Source organism: Lissotriton vulgaris, chromosome 5 (genome assembly GCF_964263255.1).
Source record: "Lissotriton vulgaris chromosome 5, aLisVul1.2, whole genome shotgun sequence".
Classification (NCBI taxonomy): Eukaryota; Metazoa; Chordata; class Amphibia; order Caudata; family Salamandridae; genus Lissotriton; species Lissotriton vulgaris.
The window spans coordinates 539,205,033-539,218,453 of NC_141693.1; positions in this window are offsets into that span (position 1 = coordinate 539,205,033).

Sequence of the window (13,421 nt, forward strand, 5' to 3'; positions counted from 1 at the left end):
GGCCCCTGGCGGGTGGGCCCCAGGACGACCTTCCCCTCTCTGCATGGCCAGACCTCACGGAGGTATGCCTGATCAAATTTGGAGAAAAACGACCATCGGCAAGGGGCTGAGAGGCAGGAGCGTCCTCGGGATCTTGGGGGCCCCTGGCAGGCAGGCCCCGGGATGCCTCCCCTCCTCTCAGCATGGCCGGACCTCATGGAAGTCTGCCTGATCAAACTCGGAAAAAACAACCATCGGCAAGGGGCCAAGAGGCAGAAGTGTCCACGGGCCCCTGGGGGCCCCTGGCAGGCGGTCCCCAGGACACCTTCCCCCCCTCAGCATGGCCAGACCTCACGGAGGTCTGTGCCTGATCAAACTCGGAGAAAACGGACCATCGGCAAGGGGCTGAGAGGCAGGATTGTTCCCGGGCCCCTGGGGGCCCCTGGCAGGCGGGCCCTGGGACGCCTTTCCCCTCTCAGCATGGCCAGACCTCACGGAGGTATGCCTGATCGAACTTGGAGAAAAACGACCATCGGCAAGGGGCTGAGAGGCAGAAGCGTCCCCGGGCCCCTGGGGGCCCCTGGCGGGTCGGCCCCAGGACGCCTTCCCCCTCTCAGCATGGCCAGACCTCATGGAAGTCTGCCTCATCAAACTCTTAGAAAAACGACCATCGAACCCTGATAAAAACGACCATCGGCAAGGGGCTGAGAGGCAGAAGCGTCCCCGGGCCCCTGGGGGCCCCTGGCGGGTGGGCCCCGGGACGCCTTCCCCCTCTCAGCATGGCCAGACCTCATGGAAGTCTGCCTGATCAAACTCGGAGAAAAACTACCATCGAACTCGGAGAAAAACAAACATCGGCAAGGGGCTGAGAGGCAGAAGCTTCCCTGGGCCCCTGGGGGCCCCTGGCAGGCGGGCCCTGGGACGCCTTTCCCCTCTCAGCATGGCCAGACCTCACGGAGGTATGCCTGATCGAACTCGGAGAAAAACGACCATCGGCAAGGGGCTGAGAGGCAGAAGCTTCCCCGGGCCCCTGGGGGCCCCTGGCGGGTGGGCCCCAGGACGCCTTCCCCCTCTCAGCATGGCCAGACCTCATGGAAGTCTGCCTGATCAAACTCGGAGAAAAACTACCATCGAACTCGGAGAAAAACAAACATCGGCAAGGGGCTGAGAGGCAGAAGCTTCCCCGGGCCCCTGGGGGCCCCTGGCAGGCGGGCCCTGGGACGCCTTTCCCCTCTCAGCATGGCCAGACCTCACGGAGGTATGCCTGATCAAACTCGGAGAAAAACAACCATCGAACTCGGAGAAAAACGACCATCGGCAAGGGGCTGAGAGGCAGAAGCGTCCCCGGGCCCCTGGGGGTCCCTGGCAGCCCCCGGGACGCCTTTCCCCTCTCAGCATGGCCAGACCTCACGGAGGTATACCTGATCAAACTCGGAGAAAAACGACCATCGGCAAGGGGCTGAGAGGCAGAAGCGTCCCCGGGCCCCTGGGGGCCCCTGGCGGGTGGGCCCCGGGACGCTTCCCCCCTCTCACCATGGCCAGACCTCATGGAAGTCTGCCTGATCAAACTCGGAGAAAAACGACCATCAAACTCGGAGAAAAACAACCATCGGCAAGGGGCTGAGAGGCAGAAGCGTCCCCGGGCCCCTGGGGGCCCCTGGCTGGCGGGCCCCAGGACTCCTTTTCCCTCTCAGCAAGGCCAGACCTCACAGAGGTATGCCTGATCAAACTCGGAGAAAAACGACCATCGGCAAGGGGCTGAGAGGCAGAAGCGTCCCCGGGCCCCTGGGGGCCCCTGGCGGGTGGGCCCCGGGACGCATCCCCCCTCTCAGCATGGCCAGACCTCATGGAAGTCTGCCTGATCAAACTCGGAGAAAAACGACCATCGAACTCGGAGAAAAACGACCATCGGCAAGGGGCTGAGAGGCAGAAGCGTCCCGGGCCCCTGGGGGCCCCTGGCGGGTGGACCCCGGGATGCCTTCCCCCTCTCAGCATGGCCAGACGTCATAGAAGTCTGCCTCATCAAACTCTTAGAAAAACGACCATCGAACCCTGATATAAACGACCATCGACAAGGGGCCGAGAGGCAGGATTGTTCCCGGGCCCCTGGGGGCCCCTGGCAGGCGGGCCCTGGGACGCCTTTCCCCTCTCAGCATGGCCAGACCTCACGGAGGTATGCCTGATCGAACTCGGAGAAAAACGACCATCGGCAAGGGGCCGAGAGGCAGAAGCGTCCCCAGGCCCCTGGGGGCCCCTGGCGGGTCGACCCGGGACGCCTTCCCCCTCTCAGCATGGCCAGACCTCATGGAAGTCTGCCTCATCAAACTCTTAGAAAAACGACCATCGAACCCTGATAAAAACGACCATCGGCAAGGGGCTGAGAGGCAGAAGCGTCCCCGGGCCCCTGGGGGCCCCTGGCGGGTGGGCCCCGGGACGCCTTCCCCCTCTCAGCATGGCCAGACCTCATGGAAGTCTGCCTGATCAAACTCGGAGAAAAACTACCATCGAACTCGGAGAAAAACAAACATCGGCAAGGGGCTGAGAGGCAGAAGCTTCCCCGGGCCCCTGGGGGCCCCTGGCAGGTGGGCCCTGGGACGCCTTTCCCCTCTCAGCATGGCCAGACCTCATGGAAGTCTGCCTGATCAAACTCGGAGAAAAACAACCATCGAACTCGGAGAAAAACGACCATCGGCAAGGGGCAGAGAGGCAGAAGCGTCCCTGGGCCCCGGGACACCTTCCCCCTCAAACTCGGTGAAAAAGGACCATCGGCAATGGGCTGAGAGGCAAGAGTGTCCCCAGGACATGGGGGCCCCGGCGGGCAGGCCCCAGGGCTGCTTTCCCCTGATTCAGAATCTCCGGAGGTCTGACTGACCCTCTCCCTAGTAATCCGGAGGAACATTACCCCCCTTTCTTGTAATCTGTGCACTCGAGGTCACATAGGGGACCCAAGCGACGAACGAGCCCGACCTCCTGGAGCCCTGGCTGGGATCCGGGAGGCGAATGGCACCTCATCGGGACTTCCAGGGAAGTTCGGTCATCTGGTCGCCCCATAGGAAAGCATTGTGGTCGACCAGATGGCCGAGGGAATCGGGGCGACCAGATGAAAGAGGAGCCGTCTGGACACCCTGTGCCCCAACGAAGGAGTCAGCGGGCTCCGCGGCATGGCCGACCGGAGGCCCAGAGCCCCAAAGCCCCAGCTGGGCCCCAGCCATGGAGGCTCCCAGGGGGCCCCGACAGGCCCTCCGACCCGGGGCCCCCTGGCACTTTGACAAGCAGGGAGGACTGCCCGGGCACAACGGAACCCCGACCTGGGCTCTTGGCAGTGCAGCAGGCCGGGGGACAGGGCCCAGGGCCCGAGCACCCAGCTCGGGGCTCTGGGGCTCCGGGGCTCTGTGCCTCCGGGCCTCCGGGGCTCTGGGGCTGCAGGGATGCAGGGCTCGGGGACTGCAGGGCTCCAAGGCTCGGGGGGCTGCAGGGCTCCGGGGCTGCAGGGCTGCAGGGCTCCAGGGCTCGGGGGCTCCAGGGCAGCAGGGTTCCGGGGCTCCATTGCTCCAGGCCTCCGGGGCTGCTGGGCTGCTGGGCTCCAAGGTTTCGGGCCTCCATGGCCCGGGACCCATGGAGCCCGTCCCGGGTACTTTCCCACTCTGCGGCCCGAAGGAGGGAGCCCCGAATGCCTGGGAGGTGCTGCCCGGGCATCGCTCATCTGGTCCCCAGCAGGGAACCACCAGCCCCGGGAGGGTGTTTGGGCATACCCCTGCACCTACTAATCCGGAGGAAAATTACCCCCCTTTCTTGTAATCTGTGCACTCGAGGTGACAGAGGGGACCCAGGGCACAAAAGTGCCCAACCTCCTGGAGCCCAGGATGGGATCCGGGAGGCGAATGGCACCTCATAAGGACTTCCAGGGAACTCCGGCCATCTAGTCGCCCCATAGGAAAGAATTGCGGCCGACCAGATGGCCGAGGCGAGAGGGGCGACCTGATGGCCGGGACCGAAAGGACGCCCATCTGCCTGCCTCGGGCCTGTAGGGCTCAGGAGCTGCAGGGCTCCGGGGCTCCGGGGCTGCAGGGCTCGGGGACTGCAGGGCTTCACGGCTCGGGGGGCTGCAGGGCTCCGGGGCTCCAGGGCTCCAAGGTTGCTGGGCTCCAGGGCAGCAGGGCTCCAGGGCTCCAGGGCCCAGGACCCATGGAGCCTATCCCGGGTACTTTGCCACTCTGCGGCCCGGAGGAGGGAGCCCCGGATGCCTGGGAGGTGTTCCCCGGGCATCGCCCATCTGGTCCCCAGCAAGGAACCACCAGGCCTGGGAGGGTGTTTGGGCATACCCTTGCACCTACTAATCCGGAGGAAAATTACCCCCCTTTCTTGTAATATGTGCACTCGAGGTGACAGAGGGGACCCAGGGCACGAACGTGCCCGACCTCCTGGAGCCCTGGCTGGGATCCGGGAGGCGAATGGCATCTCATAGGGACTTCCAGGGAAGTCCGGCCATCTAGTCGCCCCATAGGAAAGCATTGCGGGCGACCAGATGGCCGTGGCGAGAGGGGCGACCAGATGGCCGGGACCGAAATGACGCCAATCTGCCTGCCCCGGGCCTTTAGGGCTCAGGAGCTGCAGGGCTCCAGGGCTCCGGGGCTCTGGGGCTCTGGGGCTGCAGGGATGCAGGGCTCGGGGACTGCAGGGCTCCACGGCTCGGGGGGCTGCAGGGCTCCAGGGCTCCAGGGCTCCAGGGCTTCAGGGCTCCAGGGCTGCAGGGCTCCAGGGCTCTGGGGCTTCAGGGCAGCAGGGCTCCAGGGCTCCGGGGCTCCGGGACCCATGGAGCCCGTCCCGGGTACTTTCCCACTCTGCGGCCCGGAGGAGGGAGCCCCGAATGCCTGTGAGGTGCTGCCCGGGCATCGCTCATCTGGTCCCCAGCAGGGAACCACCAGCCCCGGGAGGGTGTTTGGGCATACCCTTGCACCTACTAATCTGGAGGAAAATTACCCCCCTTTCTTGTAATCCGTGCACTCGAGGTGACAGAGGGGACCCAGGGCACAAAAGTGCCCGACCTCCTGGAGCCCAGGATGGGATCCGGGAGGCGAATGGCACCTCATAGGGACTTCCAGGGAAGTCCGGCCATCTAGTCGCCCCATAGGAAAGCATTGCGGGCGACCAGATGGCCGTGGCGAGAGGGGCGACCAGATGGCCGGGACCGAAATGACGCCAATCTGCCTGCCCCGGGCCTTTAGGGCTCAGGAGCTGCAGGGCTCCAGGGCTCCGGGGCTCCGGGGCCCTGGGGCTGCAGGGATGCAGGGCTCGGGGACTGCAGGGCTCCACGGCTCGGGGGCTGCAGGGCTCCGGGGCTGCAGGGCTCCAGGGCTCCAGGGCTCCAGGGCTCCAGTGCTGCAGGGCTCCAGGGCAGCAGGGCTCCAGGGCTCCGGGGCTCCAGGGCCCGGGACCAATGGAGCCCGTCCCGGGTACTTTCCCACTCTGCGGCCCGGAGGAGGGAGCCCCGAATGCCTGGGAGGTGCTGCCCGGGCATCGCTCATCTGGTCCCCAGAAGGGACCACCAGCCCCGGGAGGGTGTTTGGGCATACCCTTGCACGTACTAATCCGGAGGAAAATTACCCCCCTTTCTTGTAATCCGTGCACTCGAGGTGACAGAGGGGACCCAGGGCACAAAAGTGCCCGACCTCCTGGAGCCCAGGATGGGATCCGGGAGGCGAATGGCACCTCATAGGGACTTCCAGGGAAGTCCGGCCATCTAGTCGCCCCATAGGAAAGAATTGCGGGCGACCAGATGGCCGAGGCGAGAGGGGCGACCTGATGCCCGGGACCGAAAGGACGCCAATCTGCCTGCCTCGGGCCTGTAGGGCTCAGGAGCTGCAGGGCTCCGGGGCTGCAGGGCTCGGGGACTACAGGACTCCACGGCTCGGGAGGCTGCAGGGCTCCGGGGCTCCAGAGCTCCAGGGCTCCAGGGCTGCAGGGCTCCGGGGCTGCTGGGCTCCAGGGCTCCAGGGCCCAGGACCCATGGAGCCTTTCCCGGGTACTTTGCCACTCTGCGGCCCGGAGGAGGGAGCCCCGGATGCCTGGGAGGTGTTCCCGGGCATCGCCCATCTGGTCCCAAGCAGGGAACCACCAGACCTGGGAGGGTGTTTGGGCATACCCTTGCACCTACTAATCCGGAGGAAAATTACCCCCCTTTCTTGTAATCTGTGCACTCGAGGTGACAGAGGGGACCCAGGGCGCAAACGTGCCCGACCTCCTGGAGCCCTGTCTCGGATCCGGGAGGCGAATGGCATCTCATAGGGACTTCCAGGGAAATCCGGCCATCTAGTCGCCCCATAGGAAAGCATTGCGGGCGACCAGATGGCCGTGGCGAGAGGGGCGACCAGATGGCCGGGACCGAAATGACGCCAATCTGCCTGCCCCGGGCCTTTAGGGCTCAGGAGCTGCAGGGCTCCAGGGCTCCGGGGCTCCGGGGCTCTGGGGCTGCAGGGATGCAGGGCTCGGGGACTGCAGGGCTCCACGGCTCGGGGGGCTGCAGGGCTCCGGGGCTGCAGGGCTCCAGGGCTCCAGGGCTCCAGTGCTAAAGGGCTCCAGGGCTCTGGGGCTTCAGGGCAGCAGGGCTCCAGGGCTCCGGGGCTCCAGGGCCCGGGACCCATGGAGCCCGTCCCGGGTACTTTCCCACTCTGCGGCCCGGAGGAAGGAGCCCCGAATGCCTGGGAGGTGCTGCCCGGGCATCGCTCATCTGGTCCCCAGCAGGGACCACCAGCCCCGGGAGGGTGTTTGGGCATACCCTTGCACGTACTAATCCGGAGGAAAATTACCCCCCTTTCTTGTAATCCGTGCACTCGAGGTGACAGAGGGGACCCAGGGCACAAAAGTGCCCGACCTCCTGGAGCCCAGGATGGGATCCGGGAGGCGAATGGCACCTCATAGGGACTTCCAGGGAAGTCCGGCCATCTAGTCGCCCCATAGGAAAGAATAGCAGGCGACCAGATGGCCGAGGCGAGAGTGGCGACCTGATGGCCGGGACCGAAAGGACGCCAATCTGCCTGCCTCGGGCCTGTAGGGCTCAGGAGCTGCAGGGCTCCGGGGCTGCAGGGCTCGGGACTGCAGGACTCCACGGCTCGGGGGGCTGCAGGGCTCCGGGGCTCCAGGGCTCCAGAGCTCCAGGGCTCCAGGGCTCCAGGGCTGCAGGGCTCCGGGGCTCCAGGGCTGCTGGGCTCCAGGGCAGCAGGGCTCCAGGGCCCAGGACCCATGGAGCCTATCCCGGGTACTTTGCCACTCTGCGGCCCAGAGGAGGGAGCCCCGGATGCCTGGGAGGTGTTCCCCGGGCATCGCCCATCTGGTCCCCAGCAGGGAACCACCAGACCTGGGAGGGTGTTTGGGCATACCCTTGCACCTACTAATCCGGAGGAAAATTACCCCCCTTTCTTGTAATCTGTGCACTCGAGGTGACAGAGGGGACCCAGGGCACGAACGTGCCCGACCTCCTGGAGCCCTGGCTGGGATCCGGGAGGCGAATGGCATCTCATAGGGACTTCCAGGGAAGTCCGGCCATCTAGTCGCCCCATAGGAAAGAATTGCGGGCGACCAGAAGGCCGAGGCGAGAGGGGCGACCTGATGGCCGGGACCGAAAGGACGCCAATCTGCCTGCCTCGGGCCTGTAGGGCTCAGGAGCTGCAGGGCTCCGGGGCTCCGGGGCTGCAGGGCTCGGGGACTGCAGGGCTCCACGGCTCGGGGGGCTGCAGGGCTCCGGGGCTCCAGGGCTCCAGGGCTCCAGGGCTCCAGGGCTCCAGGGCTGCAGGGCTCCGGGGCTGCTGTGCTCCAGGGCAGCAGGGCTCCAGGGCTCCAGGGCCCAGGACCCATGGAGCCTATCCCTGGTACTTTGCCACTCTGCGGCCCGGAGGAGGGAGCCCTTTATGCCTGGGAGGTGTTCCCCGGGCATCGCCCATCTGGTCCCCAGCAGGGAACTACCAGACCTGGGAGGGTGTTTGGGCATACCCTTGCACCTACTAATCCGGAGGAAAATTACCCCCCTTTCTTGTAATCTGTGCACTCGAGGTGACAGAGGGGACCCAGGGTGCAAACGTGCCCGACCTCCTGGAGCCCTGGCTGGGATTCGGGAGGCGAATGGCATCTCATAGAGCCTTCCAGGGAAGTCCGGCCATCTAGTCGCCCCATAGGAAAGCATTGCGGGCGACCAGATGGCCGTGGCGAGAGGGGCGACCAGATGGCCGGGACCGAAATGACGCCAATCTGCCTGCCCCGGGCCTTTAGGGCTCAGGAGCTGCAGGGCTCCAGGGCTCCGGGGCTCCGGGGCTCTGGGGCTGCAGGGATGCAGGGCTCGGGGACTGCAGGGCTCCACGGCTCTGGGGGCTGCAGGGCTCCAGGGCTGCGGGGCTCCAGGGCTCTGGGGCTTCAGGGCAGCAGGGCTCCGGGGCTCCGGGGCTCCAGGGCCCAGGACCCAGGGAGCCCGTCCCTGGTACTTTCCCACTCTGCGGCCCGGAGGAGGGAGCCCCGAATGCCTGGGAGGTGCTGCCCGGGCATCGCTCATCTGGTCCCCAGCAGGGAACCACCAGCCCCGGGAGGGTGTTTGGGCATACCCTTGCACCTACTAATCCGGAGGAAAATTACCCCCCTTTCTTGTAATCCGTGCACTCGAGGTGACAGAGGGGACCCAGGGCACAAAAGTGCCCGACCTCCTGGAGCCCAGGATGGGATCCGGGAGGCGAATGGCACCTCATAGGGACTTCCAGGGAAGTCCGGCCATCTAGTCGCCCCATAGAAAAGAATTGCGGGCGACCAGATGGCCGAGGCGAGAGGGGCGACCTGATGGCCGGGACCGAAAGGACGCCAATCTGCCTGCCTCGGGCCTGTAGGGCTCAGGAGCTGCAGGGCTCCGGAGCTCCGGGGCTGCAGGGCTCGGGGACTGCAGGGCTCCACGGCTCGGGGGGCCGCAGGGCTTCGGGGCTCCAGGGCTCCAGGGCTGCAGGGCTGCAGGGCTCCGGGGCTGCTGGGCTCCAGGGCAGCAGGGCTCCAGGGCTCCAGGGCCCAGGACCCATGGAGCCTATCCCGGGTACTTTGCCACTCTGCGCCCTGGAGGAGGGAGCCCCGGATGCCTGGGAGTTGTTCCCCGGGCATCGCCCATCTGGTCCCCAGCAGGGAACCACCAGACCTGGGAGGGTGTTTGGGCATACCCTTGCACCTACTAATCCGGAGGAAAATTACCCCCCTTTCTTGTAATCTGTGCACTCGAGGTGACAGAGGGGACCCAGGGCGCAAACGTGCCCGACCTCCTGGAGCCCTGTCTCGGATCCGGGAGGCGAATGGCATCTCATAGGGACTTCCAGGGAAATCCGGCCATCTAGTCGCCCCATAGGAAAGCATTGCGGGCGACCAGATGGCCGTGGCGAGAGGGGCGACCAGATGGCCGGGACCGAAATGACGCCAATCTGCCTGCCCCGGGCCTTTAGGGCTCAGGAGCTGCAGGGCTCCAGGGCTCCGGGGCTCCGGGGCCCTGGGGCTGCAGGGATGCAGGGCTTGGGGACTGCAGGGCTCCACGGCTCGGGGGGCTGCAGGGCTCCGGGGCTGCAGGGCTCCAGGGCTCCAGGGCTCCAGGGCTCCAGTGCTGCAGGGCTCCAGGGCTCTGGGGCTTCAGGGCAGCAGGGCTCCAGGGCTACGGGGCTCCAGGGCCCGGGACCCATGGAGCCCGTCCCGGGTACTTTCCCACTCTGCGGCCCGGAGGAGGGAGCCCCGAATGCCTGGGAGGTGCTGCCCGGGCATCGCTCATCTGGTCCCCAGCAGGGACCACCAGCCCCGGGAGGGTGTTTGGGCATACCCTTGCACGTACTAATCCGGAGGAAAATTACCCCCCTTTCTTGTAATCCGTGCACTCGAGGTGACAGAGGGGACCCAGGGCACAAAAGTGCCCGACCTCCTGGAGCCCAGGATGGGATCAGGGAGGCGAATGGCACCTCATAGGGACTTCCAGGGAAGTCCGGACATCTAGTCGCCCCATAGGAAAGAATTGCGGGCGACCAGATGGCCGAGGCGAGAGGGGCGACCTGATGCCCGGGACCGAAAGGACGCCAATCTGCCTGCCTCGGGCCTGTAGGGCTCAGGAGCTGCAGGGCTCCGGGGCTGCAGGGCTCGGGGAATGCAGGACTCCACGGCTCGGGGGGCTGCAGGGCTCCGGGGCTCCAGAGCTCCAGGGCTCCAGGGCTGCAGGGCTCCGGGGCTGCTGGGCTCCAGGGCAGCAGTGCTCCAGGGCTCCAGGGCCCAGGACCAATGGAGCCTTTCCCGGGTACTTTGCCACTCTGCGGCCTGGAGGAGGGAGCCCCGGATGCCTGGGAGGTGTTCCCGGGCATCGCCCATCTGGTCCCCAGCAGGGAACCACCAGACCTGGGAGGGTGTTTGGGCATACCCTTGCACCTACTAATCCGGAGGAAAATTACCCCCCTTTCTTGTAATCTGTGCACTCGAGGTGACAGAGGGGACCCAGGGCGCAAACGTGCCCGACCTCCTGGAGCCCTGTCTCGGATCCGGGAGGCGAATGGCATCTCATAGGGACTTCCAGGGAAATCCGGCCATCTAGTCGCCCCATAGGAAAGCATTGCGGGTGACCAGATGGCCGTGGCGAGAGGGGCGACCAGATGGCCGGGACCGAAATGACGCCAATCTGCCTGCCCCGGGCCTTTAGGGCTCAGGAGCTGCAGGGTTCCAGGGCTCCGGGGCTCTGGGGCTGCAGGGATGCAGGGCTCGGGGACTGCAGGGCTCCACGGCTCGGGGGGCTGCAGGGCTCCGGGGCTGCAGGGCTCCAGGGCTCCAGGGCTCCAGTGCTAAAGGGCTCCAGGGCTCTGGGGCTTCAGGGCAGCAGGACTCCAGGGCTCCGGGGCTCCAGGGCCCGGGACCCATGGAGCCCGTCCCGGGTACTTTCCCACTCTGCGGCCCGGAGGAGGGAGCCCTGAATGCCTGGGAGGTGCTGCCCGGGCATCGCTCATCTGGTCCCCAGCAGGGACCACCAGCCCCGGGAGGGTGTTTGGGCATACCCTTGCACGTACTAATCCGGAGGAAAATTACCCCCCTTTCTTGTAATCCGTGCACTCGAGGTGACAGAGGGGACCCAGGGCACAAAAGTCCCCGACCTCCTGGAGCCCAGGATGGGATCCGGGAGGCGAATGGCACCTCATAGGGACTTCCAGGGAAGTCCGGCCATCTAGTCGCCCCATAGGAAAGAATTGCGGGCGACCAGATGGCCGAGGCGAGAGGGGCGACCTGATGGCCCGGACCGAAAGAACGCCAATCTGCCTGCCTCGGGCCTGTAGGGCTCAGGAGCTGCAGGGCTCCGGGGCTGCAGGGCTCGGGACTGCAGGACTCCACGGCTTGGGGGGCTGCAGGGCTCCGGGGCTCCAGGGCTCCAGGGCTCCAGGGCTCCAGGGCTGCAGGGCTCCGGGGCTCCAGGGCTGCTGGGCTCCAGGGCAGCAGGGCTCCAGGGCCCAGGACCCATGGAGCCTATCCCGGGTACTTTGCCACTCTGCGGCCCGGAGGAGGGAGCCCCGGATGCCTGGGAGGTGTTCCCCGGGCATCGCCCATCTGGTCCCCAGCAGGGAACCACCAGACCTGGGAGGGTGTTTGGGCATACCCTTGCACCTACTAATCCGGAGGAAAATTACCCCCCTTTCTTGTAATCTGTGCACTCGAGGTGACAGAGGGGACCCAGGGCACGAACGTGCCCGACCTCCTGGAGCCCTGGCTGGGATCCGGGAGGCGAATGGCATCTCATAGGGACTTCCAGGGAAGTCCGGCCATCTAGTCGCCCCATAGGAAAGCATTGCGGGCGACCAGATGGCCGTGGCGAGAAGGCCGACCAGATGGCCGGGACCGAAATGACGCCAATCTGCCTGCCCCGGGCCTTTAGGGCTCAGGAGCTGCAGGGCTCCAGGGCTCCGGGGCTCCGGGGCTCTGGGGCTGCAGGGATGCAGGGCTCGGGGACTGCAGGGCTCCACGGCTCTGGGGGCTGCAGGGCTCCGGGGCTGCAGGGCTCCAGGGCTGCAGGGCTCCAGGGCTCTGGGGCTTCAGGGCAGCAGGGCTCCAGGGCTCCGGCGCTCCAGGGCCCAGGACCCATGGAGCCCGTCCTGGGTACTTTCCCACTCTGCGGCCCGGAGGAGGGAGCCCCGGATGCCTGGGAGGTGCTGCCCGGGCACCGCTCATCTGGTCCCCAGCAGGGAACCACCAGCCCCGGGAGGGTGTTTGGGCATACCCTTGCACCTACTAATCCGGAGGAAAATTACCCCCCTTTCTTGTAATCAAGCACTCGAGGTGACAGAGGGGACCCAGGGCACAAAAGTGCCCGACCTCCTGGAGCCCAGGATGGGATCCGGGAGGTGAATGGCACCTCATAGGGACTTCCAGGGAAGTCCGGCCATCTAGTCGCCCCATAGGAAAGCATTGCGGGCGACCAGATGGCCGTGGTGAGAGGGGCGACCTGATGGCCGGGACCGAAATGACACCAATCTGCCTGCCCCGGGCCTTTAGGGCTCAGGAGCTGCATGGCTCCAGGGCTCCGGGGCTCCGGGGCTCCGGGGCTCCGGGGCTCTGGGGCTGCAGGGATGCAGGGCTCGGGGACTGCAGGGCTCCACGGCTCTGGGGGCTGCAGGGCTCCGGGGCTGCAGGGCTCCAGGGCTGCAGGGCTCCAGGGCTTCAGGGCAGCAGGGCTCCAGGGCTCCGGGGCTCCGGGGCTCCAGGGCCCAGGACCCATGGAGCCCGTCCCGGGTACTTTCCCACTCTGCGGCCCGGAGGAGGGAGCCCCGAATGCCTGGGAGGTGCTGCCCGGGAATCGCTCATCTGGTCCCCAGCAGGGAACCACCAGCCCCGGGAGGGTGTTTGGGCATACCCTTGCACCTACTAACCCGGAGGAAAATTACCCCCCTTTCTTGTAATCCGTGCACTCGAGGTGACAGAGGGGACCCAGGGCACAAAAGTGCCCGACCTCCTGGAGCCCAGGATGGGATCCGGGAGGCGAATGGCACCTCATAGGGACTTCCAGGGAAGTCCGGCCATCTAGTCCCCCTTATAGGAAAGAATTGCGGGCGACCAGATGGCCGAGGCGAGAGGGGCGACCTGATGGCCGGGACTGAAAGGACGCCAATCTGCCTGCCTCGGCCTGTAGGGCTCAGGAGCTGCAGGGCTCCGGAGCTCCGGGGCTGCAGGGCTCGGGGACTGCAGGGCTCCACGGCTCGGGGGGCTGCAGGGCTCCGTGGCTCCAGGGCTCCAGGGATCCAGGGCTGCAGGGCTCCGGGGCTGCTGGGATCCAGGGCAGCAGGGCTCCAGGGCTCCAGGGCCCAGGACCCATGGAGCCCGTCCCGGGTACTTTGCCACTCTGCGCCCTGGAGGAGGGAGCCCCGGATGCCTGGGAGGTGTTCCCCGGGCATCGCCCATCTGGTCCCCAGCAGGGAACC